This window comes from Symphalangus syndactylus, chromosome 4 (assembly GCF_028878055.3).
Source record: "Symphalangus syndactylus isolate Jambi chromosome 4, NHGRI_mSymSyn1-v2.1_pri, whole genome shotgun sequence".
Classification (NCBI taxonomy): Eukaryota; Metazoa; Chordata; class Mammalia; order Primates; family Hylobatidae; genus Symphalangus; species Symphalangus syndactylus.
Window position 1 is genome coordinate 72,307,864 of NC_072426.2, and position 25,983 is coordinate 72,333,846.

At 42.5% G+C, this 25,983-nt stretch overlaps 1 long non-coding RNA gene across 1 annotated transcript in view; it reads left to right on the forward strand.

The window, feature by feature from the left end:
- Positions 1-2,033: 2,033 nt before the first annotated feature.
- The window catches only part of LOC134736356 (uncharacterized), an 80,606-nt gene continuing 56,656 nt past the window's right edge, over positions 2,034-25,983 (forward strand). The window contains exon 1 of the long non-coding RNA XR_010120317.1: positions 2,034-2,351. This is a non-coding gene — a long non-coding RNA (uncharacterized lncRNA). The remainder of the gene's footprint in view (positions 2,352-25,983) is intronic.

Genomic DNA, 25,983 nt, shown 5'->3' on the forward strand with positions numbered 1-25,983 from the left:
AAGAAAAATATATATAGAGAGAGAGATAATTCAAAATCAAGATCACAAATTGTGTTTGATCTTGCTATGCCACAAAGTGCTACACCAAGATTTTCACTAATCAAAATTTTTAAATCTTATTTCAACTTTTTTCTTTAAAAATATTTATTTTTTATATTTTATAGTGTTCATAATACGTTAATATTTAATATTTAACATAAAATAGTAGCTATTAAAGCCTGGTGACATATGTAAATAAATATAGATGTTAGATAAGAAATATTTTAAAAGTAAATATATTAGAAACACATGCTCAAAAGTGTTTTCTGATGGAGCACGTGATATGTAGTCTTTTATAGAGAATAGCCAATCAGAAACAGCAAAGAAAACGGGTTAGTTTAGTTCTTTATAAAATCTATCAGAGAAAATATACATAACACACCAACCCTAAAGTATACATTGATCCTCTGTTGCCAAGGAAGCCAAATTGGGAAGCCAATTACATAAACGTTTTTAGAACTGTTCAACAAAGTCGTCCATTTACCTTTGGTTAAAAGTCAAATTCTTGGAGCACAGCCCTAGAGACGCTGATTCAGCAAGATGAGTATAGACCCAAAAGTCTGGATTTTTCACAGCACTGAAATAACTCCTCATTTTGAAGATGAGGAGAGTAAGATTTAGAGAGTTAACATGACTTGGCCAATGGTATGTGGGGAGTTCACCAGCCAGAGCCAGGGCTAGAGCCTCCCCAGCCCTGTTATTTCGCTGTGCAGTGCCCCCCTTTGGCACATCCTGCTCCTCAAATGAAACTCTGGTGCCTGACTACTTAGATATTAGCAGATTGGAGGAAAGCAATCAAGGGACTCCAATTTCAGCGCTTCAGCTAGAAATCACTCGTCACTTGCAAAATATCCTTTGAATTTTCTGATGAGACTAATGGCCACAGCACTTTATAGAGCTAAAAACAAAAAGCTATTGTTAGGTTTGTTATTGTTGCCATGTTGCTAGGAGAGCCTCTGCGATGGAATGTGCCATTTAATACAAGCTTTGCTTCTCTGGTACAACCCTACCATGTTCAAGGGCCATGGCCCAGGTGCAAGGGGAGTGAGACCATACATTGCAAGGCCAAGGCCAGAACAGCAAGAGAAAGGGGAGATTTCCTCTTGGGCTTTGTGGGAGAAGAATCAAAGACTAGCACACAAGTCCTGAAATCACAACAGAGTTCTTCAAATTTAAGAAATAAGCATACATGAAAATTCCAAATGTTATGCTGCTTTGCTTTTGTGGTCCCTAAACCTGCCCATTGCTCATCTGGTTATAGCAAACAGCAGTAAAATGGTCCTGAAATGTATAAGACCATATTTTGTTGGAAATAGGCCATGCGCTGGCCCCAAGTTTGATTTGCTGCTCTTGGAAATACTCCAAGCATGGTGGTGGTATGAGAGTGGGATATTCACCCAAACACCTAGTTGATCAGATCAGCAAATACAGGCAAAGAAGGTGGCAGATGAACAGAACTGGATACACGTGTGTAAGACAAGTGACAATGTCCTCAATTATATGCTGGAATGAAAAGCACATGTCCACCTCTTCAAGCACCTGAATTCCAAATGCCATCACTTTCCTTTGTTATTTGCATCCTAGAAAATACACCTCCAAGGATAATGTGTGCATATATATACATATATTTCCAGGGTGAGAGAAAGCATGAAGAATAAAGGGAGAATTGACATACCATTTAACATTTTTGAAATGTTTTAAAACTGCCATTGGGAAAATCGTATACCTCTTGCTTAAAAAATGACACATTTTATTTAAAAATATTCCTGCATTTTTTATTTCAGGGGAAGGGGAGGTAAGGGCTGTTGTTTTGTAAAACCTCCCAAGGCTGAGCATGGCTGTCATTTCTGGAGTCTTTCTGCTGAGGCCATTTCTCCTGTGACCATGGGCGAAAGGGCACAGCCGCGTGCCCCCACACCTGCTTCTGAATTCTGAGCACAGGCCAGAGGAGGGGAAGGGCAGGTTGTTTGCAGAAGCAGAGCCGACCCTTGGGTAAAAATGGGAAAACAAAAAGTGGTCAGGATAGATTCCAGAGTAGTTGGAGTTATAGGGAAATCTTCACTGCCAGTGTTCTCTAGATCCTCAGCACTACGCCCTGGCCAGCCCCTAGGTCATGGAGCCCCCTCTCCTGCCCTGGGCTGGCCACCTCTCTCACTGGATGAATGATGTGCTCTGGCTCAAAGGCTGAGGGGGCAGGTGGAGGATGCCTGCCGCGGAACGTGGGTGCTCCCTCCATCAGAATCTACTCACTGGGAGAGGATCTGCGGCCGTCACCTCCAGCCCCGGTCCTGGTAGGGCTGTTGGAGAAAATGGTAATGTTTGCATGGTCACTGGGACCACAACTCAAGCGTGGAGGGGACTGGAACAGGATGGGGTGAGGGGTTCCAGGTTCCACTCAGCTGCCCAAGGGCTGGAGGGATCTATGGCCCTATCCCTAAGGGAGGAATGAAAGCCTTTGCCTTCCATGAAAGGATTCGAGGGGTCTTAGGACCTTCTTAGTGGCCCTGAGGTCATGATGCTAGTTTGTGCTGTGCTGTGTAGGCTGCCATTGTATTTTGCTATTGTGGGAAAACAGAGGCAGTGCAAGGACTAAGGAAGAAGAATGTAATTCTGTTGGGGGCTTGGAAATCCCCAGCAGGGGCCACCCGTGGAAGAGGACACCCCAAGTGCCTGCCCTGGGCCAGGGGAGAAGAAAACAGTGCCCAAGGCCTCGGCTTCTCCACTAAGCACCTGTTCCCTCTGCAAGGGGAGAGGGCCACCAGCCGAACCAGCGTCACCTTCCTCAGATCCCAGAACTTGGGCTCCAGAAGCAGCAGTCAGAAGCTTCTGGAGCAGCTCATAGACCACTGGCCCAGGCCTCCTGCACTCTCTGGTGTCCTGTAGCAGCCTCCCGCTGAAACTGTCCTCTCACTGCTTCTGTAGAATTATGCCACAAGGGAGAAGCATCTGGCAATGCATGCGACTGGATTTTTCTTTTGTTATAATGAGAAAGTGAAGGAATACTCATGGGCCAATTTGTAGAGAGACAGACAGAGAGAGAGAGAGAGAACATATTAAATGAGAGAGAGAGAGAGAGAACATATTAAATATGCTATAAGGAAGGTGGTCTCTCATTTCACTGCACATTGTTTGGCAAAGATGATGTCATTTCATTCACATGTCGAAAGTAATTGGTCCCTTACCAACCACCTATGAAATTAAGAGCATTTCACATAGATAGCTGGAAGATTCAGGGAGCACGGTTTTCATTTACAATTATTTTCAAAGTGAAATGTTTGCCAGACTAAACAACAAAGTTCTTTGCTTGTTTCAAGAGTCCTTTGAGTGTGAATCATGCCTTGATAGACTATGTTTTTTCATTTGTAGTCTTCACTGAGTCTCCGAATGATGGTGCACCTAATTAGTCATCACCAGCACGTTATTACTGGAGATAGACAACCCAAATCCAAAGTCTTCATGCATAGTTTTCTGATGGAGTTCCTCAGACACTCTTTATTTTTCCAGTTCAGCTCACAGTCTTGGGCATCAGATGCTTTTTCTCATCCTCTAACTTTGTCCCCATCTTTTCTAACAAAAACACAATTACTTTTTGCTCTCAATTCAAGATTCCGGGACTAGTAAGATGATACCAGGGTTGGATATCCACTGAACAGGAATAGCCAGAAAGATCCAGGAACTGAAATTGGGTTAGCAGATTAGAGCTTCGGTGACCCTGAGAAGTTGAGCCCCCAAACCATGGCTGTACCCTAGGAGAGGCGGAGCCAAGGAGTTTGGCATCAGGCAGATATTGCAAGCCCGAGAAGGCAATACCCACAATCCAGGAGCTCAGAAATGAGAGATGCAGCTAGGTAGCAAACACAGGGTGTGGGAGCCAGGAATAAGCCAGAAAGAGGCTGGGGAAAGGCCCCATGGCTGTCACATGCCTCCCACCAGAGCCAACTGGAATCCTACCTGTGGAGGCTGGGCCCACTGGGGACCCCAAGCAGCACCCACAGCCTGGAGTGTAAAAGTGTGTGGAAGCAGCAGGCACCTGACAGCAATTGCAAGGGAGCAACTATTCCACGTTTCTTGACGCATGCAGCAGTTCCGAGGTGACGTGTGTAAGCATTCTCAGCCTCATTGGGTTCTTCTGTACATCAACTGTAGTGACGCTTGCATTTCACAAAACATGTGAAACTCAAGGTGGCTGTGTACAAACATGAAGAAGAAGGGATGCAATATTCAGCTCATGTAGACGAAGTATCGTTTCATGTGGTGACAGGGTAGCTGGCAGTGATAAAGAGTCGTGAACTTTCGGGGAGGCATGACAAAAAATTATTGTACATAGAGCAGAAAGTCAGAGAGCAAAATGCAAAGATCCCAGAAGCTCTTTTAGAGCAATGCTTCCCAGCCTTTTTCTAATCCATGGCATTCAGAGAAATTATCATTTTTCTTTTTTTCTTTGACATTTATTTTAAATTCCGGGGTACATGTGCAGGATGTGCAGGTTTGTTACATAGGTAACTGTGTGCCAAGGTGGTTTGCTGCACAGATCATCCCATCACCTAGGTATTAAGCCCAGCACCCATTAGCTGTTCTTCCTGATTCTCTCCATCTTCTCGTCCCCACTCACAGGCCCCAGTGTGTGTTGTTCCCCACCATGTGTCAGTGTGTTCGCATTGTTCAGCTCCTCCTTATAAGTGAGAACATGCCATGTTTGGTTTTCTGTTCCTGGGTTAGCTTGCTGAGGACAAAACGTGGCATGAGGATAACATGTAACAGAAGCATAACATGAGGCTTCTCGCTCCATCCATGTCTCTGCAAAGGACATGATCTTATTCCTTTTTACGGCTGCATAGTATCCATGGTGTATGTGTACCACATTTTCTTTATCCAGTCTATCACTGATAAACGTGGCATGGGTTGATTCCATGGAGAAATGAATATTTTTCTAAGGCCCTCTTGGATAAAGATTTGCTTGCAGCCGAAGGCAAGAGGTTCTGGGTTTCAGCCCTTGGGCACTTGCCTGGATGCCCTAAGGGTTAAGTTGGGGGTTAAGGGCAGTCACTTTCTCCTCACACTTGGAACTCATTCAAGGCTCTAAGTTGAGAAGCTCAATTTTAGAAGACTGGGACGGAATAAACAGAAATGAAGCACGTCCCAACGGACTTTGGATCAATCTACAAAAACCCATACCTGCTGTGGGCCAAACTACATTTACACTAGGTGTAAGTTCCTGCTCTCAAGGAGCTCCCAGAAGAGGGAAAGAATGGAGACAGAAAAGCACTTGTTATGATGAACTAACCATGACCCACGGGGTGCGATGAGAAGGCGAGTTTATTCTTACCTCCACCTCCTTTTAGAGTATTTGCTAAGGCCCACCCTTTCGCAGTCCTGGGGGAAAACTCAGGGGCCCATAGCTTTTCTGGTCACCTTTAGACATTAAAAGTGTCCCAGTTGCTTAAATCTCAAAACATCAGCTCTTTCCAGTAATTAATACGTTGAATCAAGTGTAATAATCAAAAGCGTCATGCTTCATTTAAGGGTAAAACTTCTCCTGGCCCCCACCCCCATTGCATTGAGGTTGGAGTGCAGTGGTACAGTCACGGCTCACTGCAACCTCAAAGTCCCAGGCTCAAGCGATTCTCTGCCTCAGCCTCTACAGGCCTAATGGCTGCCACAGCCAGGTGCTCACTCCAGCTGGTTTCTGAGTTCCCCCAGCATCAGATCGGAGAGGAGAGAAGGAGGATGAGCAAAGGCCTGGAGGCCAGGGTCACAGCAGCTAGAGGCCAGGGTTGCAGCAGCCCTTCTCTTGTGTGGTGCCTTCACAGGTTCTTCTGAGACCCTCCAACTCTCCATTCCCTACTGGGCCACGATCCTGGGGTTGTCTCCCCTGGAGCCCCTTGGGTCCCTGAATGCATCTCTTCTGGCTGCTTGCTTATGGCTCTTCCTCAGCCCAGGGGAATCTGAAGTCACTTCCTACTGGGGCTGCCTCACTCTCTGTTCCCTCTTACTCCCTCCTTCCCCTGAACGGCCCTCACCATTCATGGGAAGCATGATGAGTCGTTTGTACCCAACTGTGAGTGCAAGCTGACCCCAAAACCACAGAGCAACCAACAAGCCAGGCTCCCCACTTCTCAGCCAGACACCAGCCCACTGCGTCCCCCGGGCGTCAGGAGGCACCCCTACACCTTGGCTTGAGGTAGGGCAAGTGACCTCATTCTTTCTTCCAGGTGAGGCCACAGCAGAGCTTTCCTCCAAAAATTCCCTACTGTAAATCTCAATTCTTTTCTTGGCCTCCCTCTCATCTTTTATAGTCTGGAGGTGGGTGGTTGGCTGAGACTACAAAACTGGTTTCCATAAGCACTTTTTGCAAATCTTGCATCTCACTTTGGAATGTTCTATCTATTTCTTTGGGGCCTCACTTGAAACTGAGACGAAAATAATTCCAATTTAACACCTAGTACAGATAGAGCATCCCCCCTTTCTGTTTCAGAACATAGCACATATAGAAAATGATGATATTTGTGTGGTGCTCTTGGGTAACTGGATGTGCTGTTCATGGTGAGAGCTAACTGGCCAGGAGCTCCACCTGCTCCAGTTGCCCAATGTGGACAACTCAAGGCCTAGGGGTGCAAGCACAACCTATTTGCAACATGCCAAGTGCAGGGTCTTCACAGGTTCTCTTGAGACCTTCCTATTCCCCCTCCCCACTGGGCTATAATCCGGACCCATGGCTGTGTTGCTTGTTGTTGGTTGGGAAGCTGTGTGGCTAGGCTGTGGACGAGGCTGGAAGTGATGCAGAAGGATAAACGATTCATTAGAGCTGTAGCATCAGGCTACCTAGAGGTGGTGATGCCTGAGTGGGGTCTGGGTTTTGAAGTATGAATAGGAGTTCTCTAAGCAGCTGCCTTAGTCTGTTTTCTGTTACTTAAAACAGAATACCTGAAGCTGGGTAATTTATAAAGTAGAGAAATTCCTTCCTTCCCTCCCTCCCTCCCTCCCTTCCTTCCTTCCTTCTTTCCTTCCTTCCTTCCTTCTTTCCTTCCTTCCTTCTTTCCCTCCTTCCTTCCTTCCTTCCTTCTTTCCCTCCTTCCTTCCTTCTTTTTCTTTCTTTTTTCGAGACAGGGTCTCACCCTGTTGCCCAGGCCAGAGTGCAGTGGTGCAATCATGGTTCACTGCAACCTCAAACTTGCAGGCTTAAGCAATCCTCCTGCCTCAGCCTCCCAAGTAGCTAGGACTACAGGTGTGTGCTACAATGCCAAGCTAATTTTTAATTTTTTGGCAGAGAATGGGTCTATTATCCAGGCTAGCCTTGAACTCAAAGCCTGAAGCAATCCTCCTGTCATGGCCTCCCAAAGTGCTGGGATTACAAGTGTGAGCCACCATACCCGGGCAGAAATATATTTCTTACAGTTATGGAAGCTGAGAAGTCCAAGGTTGAGGGGCCGCCCCTGGTGAGAGCCTTCTTGATGCTAGGGTCTCTGCAGAGTCCTGAGGTGGCACGGGACATCACGGCATGCTAGATCAGGTCTCTTCCTCAGGGACCAAGGTCCCACATGAGTTTCGGAGGGCACAAACATTCAAACCATAGCAGTAGCCACCCAGAGCAAGGACATTCTGGGGAACACAGTGTTTGGTGCAGGGGGAGCACTCAAGCATGTGATGGGAAGGAGGGAAGTGGCTGGATGGGAGGCTGGAGGCTCCATCCTGGGCAGCCCTTTCTTTCAAGACCTCCTCACGGCTGTGCCCTGCAGCAATTTCACCTCAGCCTCATTCACAATTCTTTCTCCTTCTTCTCACATCTAATTAATTACCAGGTTCTTGTTTTAGTCTTTTAACTATTTTCCCATCATCCCATTCCTTCCAGTCCCACACTCACTGCTATGGTCTTCATTGTCTTACTATTGTGAAGGCAAACATCACACACGATCCACCTTGCCCCGTTCCCCTCCGCCAATCCAATTTCTATGCTGTAGCAGCAGTGATGTTAAAATATCAGGCCAGGATTAACCACCCCCTCCAATCATTTTACTTCTCACTCAGTGAACTCTCCTTCCTTCCTGTAACCTGCCCAGGCCCATGCACTTTCCCCAATGACTTCATCAGATCTCCACTCAAATAGCACTCTATCAGAGACCCTCCTATAAACGACAGCACCCTACCTCCAAGACCCCGTTTCCTTACCTGGCAGCATTGATTGTCACTCGACATGTTGCATGTTTATTTCACTGTTTGCCCCAGAAGAATGTGAGCTCCTGCTGGAGGGAGCAGGGATTTGATCTTGTTGCTTGATGCCTCTCCCATGCCTCATTGGTAGGAGGCCCTCAGTGATAGTTGTTAAATAAATGAGTGCGTAATCCCAGCAGTGAGGCCGAGGCAGAGGATTGCTTGAGGCCAGAAGTTCAAAACCTGCCTGGGCAACATAGCAAGACTCCCGGCTCTACAAATAATTTTTAAATTAGCCAAGCATGATGGCTCACACCTGTAGTCTCAAGTACTTAGGAGGCTGAGGCAGAAGAATCACTTGAGCCCAGGAGATAGAGGCCGCAGTGAACCATAATCACGCCACTGCACTCCAGCCTGGGTGACAGAGTGAGACCCTGAGTCTATAAACAAACAAATAAATAAGTGAATAGAGTGAGGTGTGAGAAGACAAGCAAACTCCGGCTCACTTTATACTTACAGTTTCTTTGTGACATATAAAGCCATCCTTTTTAACAGCAACCATTCAATATTTATTGAAGATTCACTCTATGAGCAGTGCAGTGCTAGCTATTTTACGTGTATTATCTCAGTCTCCACAATAACCTATGAAATAGGTTCTGTTTCTAGCATCCCTTTTCATGTAATGTGGGTCCTTATAGTAAATGAAAATATGTAATAATACATTAAAACATCAGTAATGTACACTTTACATTGCACACACTCTGGCAACTTGTTTATTTTTTCAGACCTTTTGCTGTGTACACATACACATACATATAGTTGACCTGGAGTTTGTGTATGTTTTTATTTGCTTCTTTCTTGTTTTTGCTATTTTACAAAAATGAGGTCTCATGATATATATTGTTCCACAAGGTGATGTGTCTCAGAGATTTTTTTTTTCATGAAATTTACTGACATGGACCTCATTGTTTTTTTTGACTTGCATATGTAGGATACACTATGGTGCATTTAATCTCTTCCTACTGATTGACATTCACATTGGTTTTTTGGTTTTGTTTTGGCTGTACTGTGTTACAAACAATTTTGCAATCAATCAGTCTTTCTATATTGTTGATTGGGGCCCAGGTATGTAAGGACGTCAGGAGGGAGATTCCTAAATGTGAAATTGCTAGGTCAGCAAACGTGCACGTTCTATTTATTTATTATAATCTGATACTAGGGTTGTGGTCTCTGTAGCAGACATGCCTTGCGGCCAACCCACATCCATTCCCAGCTCCTGTCTCCTGCGTCTGTCCCAGCTCTTTGCCTGAGGCTTTCTCGGGCTGCAGAGCTTGTTCTGTCTGTGTCTGAGCCATGGAGTTAAGGCCTCCCGAGCAGCCTTCAATCAATGACCCACAGGAATTGATGGCTAAATACCTCCTTGGCTGGGTGGGTTAACTCAGGTGCATGTTTCATGCTGGATCACAGTTTCCAGTTGCCCACAGTGGTAACTTGATTGACAGCACGCTCTTCATTCACTCCCTCTCCTGCCCAGTTTCCCTTCCTTAATACCCCACTGATATTTCTTAGGATGACCCCCCAAACAAATGCTTACACTCAAATCCTTGTCTCAGGGTCTGTTTCTGGGGAACCAAAACTAAGAAACTCTTATTTATTTATGAAAAAAAGTAAAGTTTGTTCTTTAAATAAAATTGATGCATATACTTTGTTTTTTTAAGTTTATACTTAAAAAAGTCTTTGTTTTTATAAAGAAAGAAAATTGAAAGTAAACATCGTCTTCTAACCCAAAGGTTAATAGTGTCCTTAACAGTTAATAGTGTCCTTCATTTCTTCCCAGAGACATGATTATACAAATAAATATACACACATCCTTTTACATTTACATAAATGGAATAGCGCTAAACACGATGCAGCTGGCCGAGGTGGCTCACACCTGTAATCTCAGCACTTTGGGAGGCCGAAGTGGGCGGATCATGAGGTCAAGAGATTGAGACCATCCTAGCCAACATGGTGAAACCCCTGTCTCTACTAAAAATACAAAAATTAGCTGGGTGTGGTGGCGCTTGCCTGTAATCTCAGCCACTCGGGAGGCTGAGGCAGGAGAATCACTTGAACTCAGGAGGCGGAGGTTGCAGTGAACCGAGATCCAGCTACTGCACTGCAGCCTGGCAACAGAGCGAGACTCCATCCCAACAACAACAACAATAACAACAACCAAAACAAACACGATGTTTGGCACCTTTACCCACTTAATGATACATCTTGGAGAATGTTGATACTTACATAGACAGAGCTTTTAGTGGCCTTGCATTTTAGAGCCACACCACATGGTTTTTAATCAGTCCACTATTAGAGAACATTCAATTGTTTCTAATAGGCAGTTACCACCATGCTGTGACAAATATTTTTGTACATATATTTTAGGTCATTTAAAAAAATTTTAAATCATAACAGGATTGCTAGGTCAAGGTGTATGTGCATTTTGTTTTTGTCTTTTAGACATTACTGTCTTTTCCTCTTCAAGTAGGCTGCACTGATTCATACTTCTACCAACAGTGTCTGAATGCCTGTTTCCCCATACCTCCTCAACAATGGGTTCATCAAACATCTTAATATTTACTAATCTGTTAGGTGAAATAAGTATTTAATTATTTTATTGTGTGTTTCTTTGAGCATCTGTTCATATATTTATTGTCATTTATGGTTCATCCGTGAATTATCTGTTTCTATCCTGGACCAATTTTTCTATGGGATTTTTTGGTCTTCTTCCGTTTGGTTTCCAAGAGCTTTTATATAGGGTATGGCTATTAACCTGGTAGGTATGGTACTTATATGTCCTCCCATTCTGTGACTTTTCTTTAAGTTTGTTTACTAATAATGAAATATTCTCTTATACAAGTGTTTTACATTATTAAATCAAGTCTATTCATTTATTTTCTTGGTTTCTGAATTTTATGTGATGCTTGAGAAGTCTCTTCTCCAATTTTATAAAAATATCCATCTGTGTTTCTCTTAGCTCTTTCATTTTTACATTTACATCATTAATTCATTTCGAGTTTATTGGTGTTTGTTGTGTTTGAAGAAACTACAAAGAAACGAGAGTGAAGCAAAGAAGATAAGCCTGGCTTAAAAGTGCTGAACAACAGTCAGTGGCTTATGCCTGTAATCCCAGTGTTTTGGGAGGCCAAGGCAGGAGGATCATTTGAGGCCAGGAATCCAAGACCAGCCTGGACCATAAACCAAGACCTCATTTCTTCAAAAAATTACAAAATTAGCTGAGTGTGGCTGAGGCGAGAGGATCCCTTAAGCCCAGGAGATTGAGGCTGCAGTGAGCTGTGATTGCGCCACTGCACTCCAGCCTGGGCAACACAGAGAGACCCTGTGTCTTAAAAGAAAAAAAATGTGCTGAATGCTTGGGTGGTGGTATTGGGGAGTTGCCATTGATCAGGACCTGCTAAGGGGTTTTCTGTCATGGGGAAGGTGGTCCAGGGTCATTTTCCAGGGCTATTATCAGTGTGTGCCAGAGCTAGCATGTACTGGCTCATGAGTGCCAATTTATGATGTGTTATATGTTATACAGCCATTCTTATAAGTTAAATCCTATTACAATATAATTAAATAAATAATATTTTCCAAAAAGGTAAAAACATTTAAAATCTACCACTTCCAAATCATTTTACTATGTTGTCTTCTTACATATGCCTCTGAGGTTATTTACTGCCATTGTATCTATGCAGTGGAAATAGTACATAATGTTGATATAACATTTGTTGCTTGAATTGGCCATGGTGGGAGTATTTACACCTTGGATCTTGGCAAATGCTACCAGTCAGGGTCCTTTTTTTTCGTTGGAGATTAGCTGATAAGCATTTACCAGCACACCCCTGACTTCGCCTGTCTCCAGATATGCTTATTCAGGGAAGAGGCAGGTGTGCTGGAGAGGAAACCCCAGCATCCGTTAGAGAGTCAGACTTGAGAACAGTTAGGTTCTGCCCAGTCCTACCACTCTACGATTCCAGGATACTCGTGATTATTCTGCATGGCTACATTGCCAAGGGGAATTTAGCTCAGAAAAACCTGCTTTAGGGGATTTTTCCAGAGTCTCCACATTCTTAACCTGGATCTCATTTTGGTGTAATTCAGCCCTCCGATGAGTCGTGCACAGGATTTTCCCTGCAATGTCTCAGATTTAGATTCCAACATGGCACCTCAGACCTATAGATAGAATTATTTATCATCATTCATCTGTTTTCCATTTAATATTAAGTGTTCTTAAAACATTTGACTCTCTCTAAATGCTGTCCAAGTAGCTGCAATGTATTGACATTTTTACTTACTCTCTTCCACATGGCAGCTTACATTTTGCAGAGAGCAAAAGAAGGTTGGGAAAAACAGGGTTTGGGATCTCACACCCACTCTTGAAATAAGGGAAGCATTATTTATCCCAGTTATGAAGAAGAGCCTTTGTTTTATCTTCGTAAGTCGGTTTTTTTAAAGAGCTAAAAACATGTAAAATACATAAAAATCACAGGAAAAAATGTATGGTTCAAGTGGCTGTTATATAATTGTATGAGAACCTTCTCACTGAGAATATGAGAAAGTTACTTTTTCTGCTTCAGTATTTTATTTTAAAGATAGAGAGACCTTGTAAGTGTTAGCATAAATTTAGAAATTCCTACTAAATCAATTATAATAATAATTTTATGTCTTGCTCATCCTGAAACAGACCCATGTACTATATTAATAATGTTTTGAAGGACACATTTCATCAAGAGCTTTAATTATTTTTTACAAATATACCTTGGAAGTCATTTTTGCCCACATTTCACAGATGGTTAAATTGGTCTATTCACTGGCTCTGAAACATTCCAAACTAATTTCCAGCTTCTCTCCATCTTCCTACCTTAGATGCCATCCCTCCTCTTTTCCATGGAATCATCTCCTGTCTTCAAGATTCTACAGTTTTTCCATAATTATTCCCAAGTTGTATGATGCATTGCTTTTCTGGACTTATAACAATTTTCCATATCACCCATTTGGCACCTGATTATTATACTTTCTCTTGTAACTTACACTGTTAGGCAATTTCTACTGTCTTTACAGTTGACCCTTGAACAACATGGGTTTGAACTGCATGGATCCTATTATATGTAGATTTTCTTACATCTCTGGCACCCCTGAGACAGAAAGACCAACCCTTCCTCTTCCTTCTCCTTCTCAGCCTGCTCAACGTGAAGATCAAAAGGATATAGACCTTTATGATAATCCACTTCCACTTCATGAATAGTAAACGTATTATCTTCTCCTTATGATTTTCTTAATAACAATTTATTTTCTCTGGCTTCTATTATTGTAAGAATACAGTCTAGAATACATATAACCTATAAAATATGTGTTAATTGACCGTTTATCGGTAAGCCTTCCAGTCAACAGTAGGCTATTAGTAATTAAGTTTTTGAAGAGTCAAAAGTTATACATGGATTTTTTATTGCAGCGGGACTCAGTGCCCCAACCCCAGTGTTATTCAAGGGTCAACTGTAGTTTTACCTCAACATTCAGACAAGAGGTTCTGATTCTGAGATGTGTAGACTCCCTTGGGACTTTAGAGAAATTGGTGATATCATAAAATTATATGTAAAATTTTGTGTGTGCTAATGTGCCTTTTTAGGGGCAAAATTCATTATTGTTATCAGATTCTCAAAGGGATTTTTGACCCAAGAGTCTAGTCTCCTGGAGGAATGTAATTATATGATATGCTTCATTATATTCTTCACAATATCTTCAATAACTCAGTTGAGTAATTAAATGGGCACAGGACAGATCTAATGTTTTCACTTACTTGCCATCAATTAACATCTTATTTTCCAAACCATGGAAGAGGGACAAAAACTTTTCTATTTCCATCTCACAGATGTAATGAACATATATGAAGATAATAGACGTGTCAAAGTTTTGAAAAGTTAAAAACAATACCTTATGGTTATGATAGCCCATGTTGAGAGATGCTCTTGGCCTTCTGCACTTCCAGAATTCCCCATGATTTTTGTTACCTTTTCTGAATCTTCTTCTAGAGCAGCAGAACTTGGAAAATGTCTTCTCCCTTGACTCCGACTTCAGCAGCATTGATCTCCAATACCACCTCTCACCTAATAGATTGTTAATAAAAATTTCTTTATCCCCTGTTCATTACTCTCCATTCTTTGACAACTTTAAGTCCTGATTAATTAACACTGTCCACAGTACTATTCATATTATAATTCTTGGCGGCTGCAATATTCTTGCAGATGCAGCTTCTAATATCCTGGCTCCTTATTCCCGGACCTTCACTTTTCCAGTGATGTCCTCCACTCCACTTTAGCCACCACCTCCCATGGTCAAACCTAGACCTTGTCTTTACCAATAACTACAATCCTTCTGTTGTAGGCAGAATAATGGACTCCCTGCCCCACCCCACACCAAAAATGTCTACTTTCTAATCCCCAGAATCTGTGAAAATGTTACATTACATGGCAAAGGGAAATTGAAGTTGCAGATGGAATTAAAGTTGCTAATCAGCTGACCTTAAGTAAGGAGACTATGCTGGATTATTCAGGTGGCCCCAGTATAATCACAAAGGTCCTTAAATATGGAAGGCAGAAATGGAAGAGGTCAGAAGGGTGTTCTGGATAACTCTACCCGCTATCACTGGATTTGCAGATGGAGGAAGTCTGCCACAAGCCAAAGAATGTGGTTGGCTTCTATGTCCTGGAAAGGACCAGGAAATGGATTCTCCCTAGAATATCCAGAAAGGAACACAGCCATGTCAACACCTTCATTACAGCCCAGTGAAATCCATTTCAGAATTCTGATCTCTAGAACTACAAATCACACATTTGTGTTGTTTTAAGCCAATAAATTATGATAATCCATTACAGCAGCAGGAGGAAACACATACACCTTCCTTTCATTAGCAGATGAGGCCAAGGTTGCCTTCATGCAACCCACTCTATTTTTGCAATTTACTTCCTCTAGTACCCAACTCTGATAACATTTTGATCCCACTACATCCTGCAACCCATTGATCCTATAACCTTTTTACTGCCTCTCATTCAACTCCCCTCTGTTTTTCCTACTTGAGCAGCTCAGATTCGATGACCAAGTGCTGGAATCACTCACCTGCAGCTCTCAACTGCAGAGTAATTCAATTAACCCAACCCTCTTCCTATCTTGTACTTGAATCTGCTAGTTGAATATGGTTGGAAAAAAACACACAGCCAATCTGATTGGTCTTTCAGTCAATGACTCTAATATCACTTGGGACCTTAGTGTGCCAGGAAGTCCTTGCTGGGAATTCATGATCCTTCCCTCTGTAACTTTCCTAGGAGACTATTTCACAAATTGTCTTCTCTCTGGAAATATCCAAATTCTTTTTCTCTACCTTCACTCTCTGCCGATTTTGTGTGTATGTAACCTTATTTCTTATTCCACTGAGAAAACAGATGATCAGAAGAAGATTTCCTTAAATCCCCACCACCCTACACACCCACTGACCCACATACACGTCTTCCCTCCCATAGCTGTGAACCATTGGTGAGGGCATCTATGGAAGCTCTGCCCCCCCCCCGCTCCATTGCAGGGAAGATTCACCAGTCACATCTCCTGCTTCTGTCTCCTTTGGTCCCACGAAATCACTTTTCTCACTCTCCACTGGATCACTCTCATTGGCATACAGACATCCTGCTATTTCTCCTGTCTTAGAAGAACCCTCTCTGGGCCCCACATCCCCCTCTGTCCCTGCCCTATTCCTCTGCCCCCTGAGAGATGTCTGCACCCCTCTCCTCCTCCCATTTTCTCTTGAACTCACTCCAGTAGGGTTTTTGTCCTCTCCTCTCCCCTGAAACTGCTGTTGTCCAAGTCACCAAGGCTCCCCCAAGGCTAAATCCAGTCATCAGTTTCCAGCCCTCATCTTACCTGACCTATCAGTAGCACCAGATACCATCTTTGGTCTGGATTCTTGCAAAACGTCTCTAACTGGGTTCCCATCTCCTGCCTTTGGGACCGTGCAGTCTATTTTCTACTGGGCAGTGGAGGATTTCTGTTTCATTTTGGTTTTAGTGAGTCACATTAAGTTGCTCCTCAGCTAATCACACTCTAATCACTTCTCAGCTCCCTCAGGTAAAAGCCAGACTTCTCTCAGGGGCCTTCAAGTGCTGTATAAAATGGCCTGAGGCCCCTGCCCTCATCTGCAGACACGCCGTGGGCTCACTCTGCTCTAGCCTCGGACCTCCTGGTGGCTTCTCAAACTCACCAAGCACCTTTCTCCCTCAGAGCCTCTGTCCACTGACTGTGCCCTCTGCCTAGAACAGTCTTCCCCAGAGGCTGGTGTGGCTTGTTCGCTTCTCCTTCCAGATTTCTGATCAAGGTGGTGTTCCTGACATCCTCCAACACGAAGAAAAAGCACCTTCTGCTCTGCCCCACCCCTGCTTCTTCACTTTATCTTATATTTTTTCCATGGCATGTATCATTATCTGAGTTTTATATATATAATATTTATATATATAATGTTATTCTGAGTTTTATATATATAATATTATTCATATAATACATTATATACTAGTACAGTCCTATGTCCCATAATGACATTCTGGTCAAGGACGGACACATATAGGACATTAGTTCCATAAGATTCTTATATCATTATTTTCCTGTACCTTGTCTATGTTTAGGTATGCCTAGATACACAAATATTTACCATCGTGTTCCAGTTGCCTAATGGTGTTTAGGACAGCTACATGCTGTGCAGGTGTGTAACCTGGAAGCTATGGGCTACACCACACAGCCTAGATGTGTAGTAAGCTAGACCATCTAGGTTTGTGTGCACTCTGTGATATTCGCACAATGACAAAATGGCCTAATGATGCATTCCTCAGAACATATCTTCATTAAGTGAGCTGTGGCTGTATATAATATATTGATGTAATATATAATATAATATATAATAATTATGTAACATATATATATATTAAATGTACGTATGGATACATACAGTATATATATATGTATGTGTGTATTTGTATGTGTGTCTGTCTACATACGCATGCATAATTATTTCCCTCACCAACTAAAATATAAATGCCATTGAGGCAGGGAGTTTGTTTTGTTCCTGGCTACACCTCCAGCACCTAGGAAAGTGCCCTGTGTAGCATTTAATAAGTTTGTTGAATCAATAAAAGAAAGAATAATGAATGAATGAATTTAAGTAAAGTTGAACACACACTCAAATGGATCATAGCTTGACTGTAGATCTTTGCTGTCATTGTTTTGCAGCCAGGCAGGCAAGATGAGCTTCTCCTAGCTTTGTGTGTGTCAGCTTCAGCACTTATCAAATATTGATAAGTTTGATCTTGGGAGTTAGTCTATCTAACTAATGTATTTCAAACCTCAAGAGGCATCTTCTCTAGGGAAGTCCTAGAGTCCTGTGATGTCACCACTACCTAGATTTCTTTGTTGTCTTTTGACAATCTTCCCTTAAATGCACCCTTCTCAGGGGATAAAAAAAAGGAATAGAAGTTAATTATTGATGTTGTCAGTGAATGTTTTCTTGGATATATGTGAAAATCATTGCCTTTTTTCAGGAGAAGCTTACCAGGGTAAAGAAGTACTGTGTTCTCCACAGTGAAAGCGAGAAGCTCAATTCTAAAACACCATTTGAAAATCACGTCTGTCCAATAAACAGTGTATAATGATTGGGATACCCTAATACCATTCTTATATATACTAATGGATGTGCAGAAATACACACTCCTAGAAAAATTAAATTAAGTTAAATTTTTCTCTTTCATTTTTAACTTCTTTAAGCCTCAAAAACCCAAGAGTGTAGGATACATTTATAGCTGGGTTATTATAGCTATTTTCAGTTTTAACTATTCCATGTTTCCATCCTCTCACAAGGAAATGTTAGCAATTCATGGTTAATCTGGGCCATGAGCAGAAAGAATTTTTTCCCTTTCTCTTATTTTGAGGTAAAGGAAAAATTTCTGTAGAACCATATGTTTTTGGAAACACTGGACTTAGAGAACACTTTGCGGTGCAGAACTATGAAAGCTTGAACAGACCAAACACTGCACTACTTATATCCATCCCTCCGAATCAAAGAGTAGATACAGCACACGTAATAGTGGGAAACTGAGGTTTGCCAGGGCTTGGACAATGTGTTTATGACCAATTCAAGGGATCTTAAATGGTGGATAAGTTATTTTCAATGTTTCTGTAACTCTTAAGTGCAGGAATGATGCTGCATGATAGTTGACCAACAATGGTGAGTGTTAAGAATTCCATTCATTGGGTATTAATAGCACCAGGATTATAACTGTCTTACACCCTTGCTTATTTCATAATCTATTTCTGGAACTGGAGATTTGGAGGTTTGCCAGGTCTGCAATCCTGTCAAATTTGACTTGATCAGTGGGAGCCAAGCGCATTAACCCAAAAGATTCAACTGAGAGGCAGGGGTGGAAAAGGAAAACTTTAAGTCTAAGTTTGTTGGAACCCTGCACAAAAGGAATTGTACAGTCTAGACAACTATCTGGGAGAGTTGCTAACAACTTGAGAATAGCTGAATGGCCTGATATGGGAATTCAGAGAAGTTTATGGCAAAGTGAGTGTTAACTAAAACTATATCATTCATTCATTTATTCATTCACTAACAAAGCTATAATAAGCACCTACCTTGTGTTTGGCAAATGGCAGAGAGCAGGTGTGTATGTCAAAATTATTTTGGGGTATAGAGATTTAAGAGGGCCACAAGTGTGATGAAAATGTTATCCAAAAGGGCCTGATTCCACTTTTTAGCTGCTTGACCTTGGATAAGTTGCTTAACTTTTCTGAGTCTGTAGAATGGGAATAATAACTCTCAGGTTAAAAGACTTCCGAGGATTTAGTGAGACAATTCTATGAACAGTAAGACAATGACTTGGAAAGCATCTCACATGGTTCATGGTCCATGAAAGGCATTCAACAATGTATGTTTCTGTCCTCTTCTCCCAAGAAAGGTGTGTTAGTCTGTTCTGCATTGCTATAAAGGAATACTTGAGACTGGGTAGTTTATTTTAAAAAAGAGGTTTATTTGGCTCTCAGTTCTGCAGACTGTACAAGAAGCATGGTGCCAGCATCTGCTTCTGGTGAGGGCCTCAGGAAGCTTCCAATTATGGCAGAAGGTGAAGGGGGAGCAGGTACATCACCTGGTAAGAGAAGGAGCAAGAGAGATGCCATGTGCTTTTAAACAACTAGCTCTTGCGTGAACTAACTCATTAGCACAGGGAGGGCACCAAGCCATTCATGAGGGATCCGCCCCCATAACCCAAACACCTCCCACTAGGCCTTATCTCCAAAACTGGAGGTCACATTTCAACATGGGATTTGGGGGCAGGACAAAAGATCCAAACTATATGAAAAGGAAATGGCTCTGAGCAATTCCCAAGGGAGGTAGGAAAGAGTCCTGGGAAGCAGGTCTGGCTCTGAGAAATGGCACTCCTGGATTCTGTGTGGTGTATATAGAGAAACACCCTATGCTCCCCATGAAATGCACAACTCAGTGTTTGGGTTGAGGTCCTTGGACCTTATAGGTTGACAGTGGTGCCCAAATGCTTCCCTTTGCTCACAGCTGAAGAGGAAAAATTTGAATTGTGACTGAAGAAAATGTCAACTGTAAATGCAGCCTTTAAAATTGAGTCATATGAAAGAAGTCATTATTTGAAAAAGATACTTGCACACGTGTGTTTAAAGCAGCACAATTCACAATAGCAAAATCGTGGAACCAACCCAAATGCCCATCAGTCAATGAGTGGATAAAGAAACTCTGATATACATATCAGTATATATATATACATATATATATACACATAAGTGTATATATATACACATATATATACATAAGTGTATATATATACACACATAAGTATATATATACACATAAGTATATATATATATACACATAAGTATATATATATACACACATAAGTATATATATACACATAAGTATATATACACATAAGTATATATATACACATAAGTATATATATATACACATAAGTATATATATATACACATAAGTATATATATATACACATAAGTATATATATACATAAGTATATATATATACACATAAGTGTATATATACACATAAGTGTATATATACACATATGTATATATATATCAGTATATATATATCAGTATATATATCATATATATCATATATATCAGTATATATATATCATATATCAGTATATATATCATATATATCAGTATATACATGTATCGTATATATATCATATATATTATATATATATCATATATATCAGTATATATATCATATATATCAGTATATATATATCATATATATCAGTATATATATATCATATATATCAGTATATATATATCATATATATCAGTATATATATCATATATCAGTATATATATATCATATATATCAGTATATATATCATATATATCTATATATATCATATATATCAGTATATATATATATGATGGAATACTACTCAGCCATAAAAAGGAATAGATTAACAGCATTTGCAATGACCTGGATGAGATTAAAGACTATTATCCTAAGTGAAGTAACTCAGGAATGGAAAACCAAGCATTGTATGCTTGTTATGCATCGTATGATATGTGGGAGCTAAGCTATGAGGACGCAAAAGCTAAGCTATGAGGATGCAAAAGCGTAAGAACAATACAATGGACTTTGGGGACTTGGGGGAAGATTGGGGAGGGGGGCGAGAGATAAAAGACAACAAATATGGTGCAGTGTATATTGCTCAGGTGATGAGTGCACCAGGTTCTCACAAACCTCCACTAAAGAACTTACTCATGTAACTAAATACAACTTGTACCCCCAATAACTTATGGAAAAATAAAATTTAAAAAAATTGTGTCGTATGTAAAGTGACATGCTGGAGAAGGATGTGCTTTGGTCATTTCTGAAAGTCTCCACCAACTGCAGGTTCAGGAAACATTTTTTATTGGCATCAGGGAACTCCCGGTCTCAATAGGACGACATTACCAAAGCTGGAGTCTCTGTTTGGTCCCACAGTATAGCACAAAAGGCGCTAGAAACAGCAGGCGAGGCTGCCAGCAGCTGGGGCTGCCAGCAGCACTATCAGCAAAGCAGGTGTTTATATTGCCCTCTTGCCCAGTTCCATAAGCAGCTTCCCAGTGGCTTCTGGGGCTGGATCAAGTAGATTCTCTTTCAAGTTCCTGCCAGAAGGAACCAGGACCTCAAAAAATAACCAAAAAAAAAAAAAAAAAAAAAAGAAAAAGCAATCCAAATAGTGTCTTGTTTCTAAACTTCTAGGTATTTTTTTTCTCTTTTTGGAGACAGAGTCTTGCTCTGTTGCCCATGCTGGAGTGCAGTGGCACAATCATAGCTCACTGCAGCCTCAAATCCCTGGGCTCAAGCCATCCTCCTACCTCAGCCTCTCAAGTAGCTAGGCCTACAAGTGCACACCATCACATTTGGCTAATTTAAAATTTTTTCTGTTAGATGCAGAGTCTTGCTGTGTTGCCCAGACTGATCTTGGACTCCTGATCTCAAGCGATCCTCCCACCTTGGCCTTCCAAAGTGCTGGTATTATAGGTATGAGCCACTATACTTGGACCCAAACAGGTATCTGTTAAACTGGCTTTACCTTCACTTACCTTTTGAGCCTGAGAGTGAAAGGAGAACTGTTACCTGCCAAGTCTGCAGCAGAAGGAGTGAGTGTGGTAGCTGGATCACCAGCTCTGGGCTCCAGCCCACCCTTGTGGCTGGTACACTGGGGCAGGTTACACAGACTCTGCAGGTAACGAGGCTGAGCCTGAGGCTGAGGCTCAGCCCGAGGCTGTCTGCCTATATGATGGGGGAGAAATGATAATCGCTCATGGTTCATTGAGCTGTTGAGGGCTAAATGAGCTAATATGTGAAAGGGATCAGGACAGTCCTCGGCGCCTCTTTGGCCTTCCTAAGTTAACTCTCACTGCTCCATTGGCTGAGGAGTTCACTTATCACCGCCTGAGAAGAGGTGGCTGCCTGTATGGAGCGACTTAGATGCCTGAGGCCCTTTATGCCATGAATGGGACACAGCAAAGGGTGGGGTGAGAAGTGCCCTGGTGAGATTGGCCACCTTTTGGCTTTGGGACCTTGGGCTTGGTAATTAACCAGGCGTTAGCTTTCGTATCTGTGAATGGGGATGATGATATTACTTAAATCATAAGATTGTTGAAAGGCTTTGAAAAAGTGCTTACAACTTGCTTATCTTTGTAACTTGGCACATGCTCAGTGAGTATGCATTCTTTGCACTCTTCATCATCTTATCATCATCATCATCATCTTTCCCATCTGGAAATCACTCTGCACATTAGAACCACCTTGGATAAGACAGCCTACATAGGGACAAGTGAGGGTGAACACCGTTCCTTTTCCTATTAATATGTGATGACGGGTTTGTACTGTAAGATAGTTGTTTCTCAGACGACCCCATGAAAAACTGGGCAAAGGATATCAACAGACACTTCCCAAAAGAAAAAATACAAGTGGTCAATAAACACATGAAAAAATGCTCAACATCACTAGTCATCACAGAAATGCAAATTAAAACCACAACGAGATATCCTCTTACACCAGTCAGAATGGCTATTATCAAAAAGTCAAAAAGCAACAGAGGCTGGCATGGATGTAGAGGAAAGGGAACGTTTACACACTGTTGATAGGAATGCAAAGTAGTTCCATCTCTTTGGAAAACAGTGTGGAGATTTCTCATGGAATTTAAAAAACAGAGCTACCATTTGACCCAGCAATCCCACTGCTGGGTATCTACCCAAAGGAAAATAAATCATTATATAAAAAAGACACCTGCACTCATGTGTTCATTACAGCACTATTCATAATAGCAAAGTCATGGTGCCAACCTAAGTGTCCATCAATGGATGGCTGGATGAAGAAAATGTGGTCTACATACACCATGGGATACGATACAGCAGTAAAAAAAATAAAATGAAATATGGACCGGGCACGCACAGTGGCTCATGCCTGTAATCCCAGCACTTTTGGAGGCCAAGGGGAGTGGATCATGAGGTCAAGAGATCGAGACTACTCCGGCCAACATGGTGAAACCCCATCTCTACTAAAAATACAAAAATTAGCCGGGCATGGTGGCACGCGCCTGTGGCACTCAGGAGGCTGAGGCAGGAGAATGGCTTGGACCTGGGAGGCAGAGGTTGCAGTGAGCTGAGATTGCACCACTGCACTCCAGCTTGGTGACAGAGTGAGACTCCATCTCAAAAAAAAAAAAAAAAAAGAAAGAAAAAAAGAGAAATCATGTCCTTTGGAACAACATGGATGGAGCCGGAGGCCATTGTCCTAAGAGAACTAACTCTGAAACAGAAAATTAAAAATTAAATACCACATGTGCTTACTTGTAAGTGGGAGCTAAACGATGGGTAAACATGGACATAAAAATAAAATAATGGACATTGGGAACTCCAAAGACAGGGAGAGTAGGAGGAAGGCGATGGTTGAAAAATTAACTATCATGTACAGTGTTCACTGTTTGGGTGATGGGTGCACCAGAAGCCCAATCCCCATCACTATGCAATATATCCACGTAACAAACACGCACACGTACTCCCTGAATCTAAAATTAAATTAATTTTAGAAATATAAATTTAAACAGACACAAAAATAAACATAGAAATACAGTGGTTTCTGTGGAAGACCTGGAGCAGGGCGCTAGAGTGAAATGGGAAGAGCCCTAGGTTTGGAGACAAAAGCCTTGACCTTGAATCTTGGCCTTGCCCCTGCCGGCTTCCCCTGAACAGCTCACAACCTCTCTGTCACCAGCGAGATGTCTGAATGCACGGGAAAGGAGAAGGAGCAGGCAAGCTTTCACGATGGGGCAATAACAAGGCCCAAGACATCAGCAGAGGTGGGAAAGTCCAGCCCAGGCCAAAGAGGTGCCCTGGGTGTGGCTGCCTGGAGAGAAAATGCCTCCTGAACGCCCTGAACCCCGGCCTGTGAAGCGGTGCTGAGGCGACTGTCCTCAGCAGTGGCATCCCTTTGCCATTCTTTTTGGGGAAACCCCATTTTGTTCCAGCATCAGCTGTGGAAGGAGTGGAGTGGCTTCTGGGTAGCTCCAGATAAAGGACTCTGCAGACAGGAGGGCAATCCCTGGGCACACACAGCCTCACAGAGGGTCCAAGAGAAAGACAAAAAATGTTGCTCTTCCTTTCTCCCTCTCTGCTGCTAGATTAAGTAAATGGTCCTAATTATCAACTCATTCACTGAATTCCTAAACAAGGAACATAAAGAATCCCTTTACACACCACTCTCTTGAAAGGTTAGAGGGGCAAAACTAAACTCTATGGTAACAGCCCCAAGACAATCAAAATGTGCTGCCTGCCCCGCCCCCGCCCCCGCCCCCGCCCCAGCAGCTGTTGAAATGCCTCAGCCTCCCACTTCCCCAGCCTGGCTGGCTTCCCCTGCCCCGCATTCCTGGCAGGTCTAGGAGTTGAGAGAAAAATACACCAGAACAAGAAGTGCCTGGGTGTTCTCCAGTTCCTAGCAGGTGGAAGGTGGGGCTGTTCGGATGAAAATGGTTTTTACAGACGTGCAGAATTCAAGGGTGTTTCCCATTCAGCAGGCAGGGCTGTGCCAGGCAGTTCCTCAGAAACCCTGTGTTATGTTCTCGTGGGGACGTGTTTCTCTTTTTTTATGAAGTCCTCACTCTTTTCACCTGTGTTGGCCTCTGCCAACACCCTTGGCCGCCATGACGGTAGAAAGCCTTGTGTGTAGCCCTCTCTTTTAATTTGCTCTGGAATGATTCCATAGAGAAGCCCTGAGTCAAGGGCATTTCTCTCCCCATGTAATGCTGTTCTAGGCCTTGGGAGCTTACTTTCGTCTCTCCAAAATGTACTGTGAGGCACGAGGCACATGGCTTTTGCTTTAGATTTTTACCCAGAAATTATGGCATCGAATTTAGATACCAAATGACAAGTGCCATTTACCCTTGTAAATGAATTGGGCCATGGCTTATGTTTTACTTTTTCGCCCCGCATTCAGTCTCCATGGGGGAGAATATTTTTTAAAGGCTTGATGGTACTGATACTGAGTTGTAGAGTCATTCGCAGGAACGATTGGTAAGCGACTCAACTACAGTGGCGGCAATCAGCAGCTTCCATGAGTCCACTTTACTAGATGCGACAGCTGTCTTCATGTCTTTACAAAGTATTACAAGAATTAGGAAGTAGGTTTTGTAGGAATTCTAAATTGGGCAAGGCATTGTGGTGGTGCAAAAAGAATTCTTACTCCCCTCTATTAAAAAAAAAATCATGCTTATGGTTTCCACAGCTTACCTTTCTACTTGCTATAAAATGGATGAACTGCAGGGTGCCGATGCTTTTGTGCTGGCCTTCAGCCTCTAGATGCTTGTTGTTCCTAATCACACCTGAGGTCCCTCCTTGTCACCTGCAGCTGTCGGTCCCGTGGCTGTCTCTTGGGCCCTGCACGGGGCAGGCTAGAGATAAGAGGGAGCTGATGCCCCATAGCTCAGCAGCTCTTTGCAAATGATAATGGAGTTCAGGGAGACAACTCTGAGGTTGTTCCACGCCATTTCCCGCAGGTCCCTGCCAGACTAGCCCAGTGCCTGCAGTGTTTTCCCCCTCATTTATGCACCAATGTCAGCTTTCTCCCCTTCCCTGTCTCATTTCCCACCCCCTGCTGCTCCCTGGGATGATCCCAATGTGTCATCAGCCTCAAATCCTTGGTCT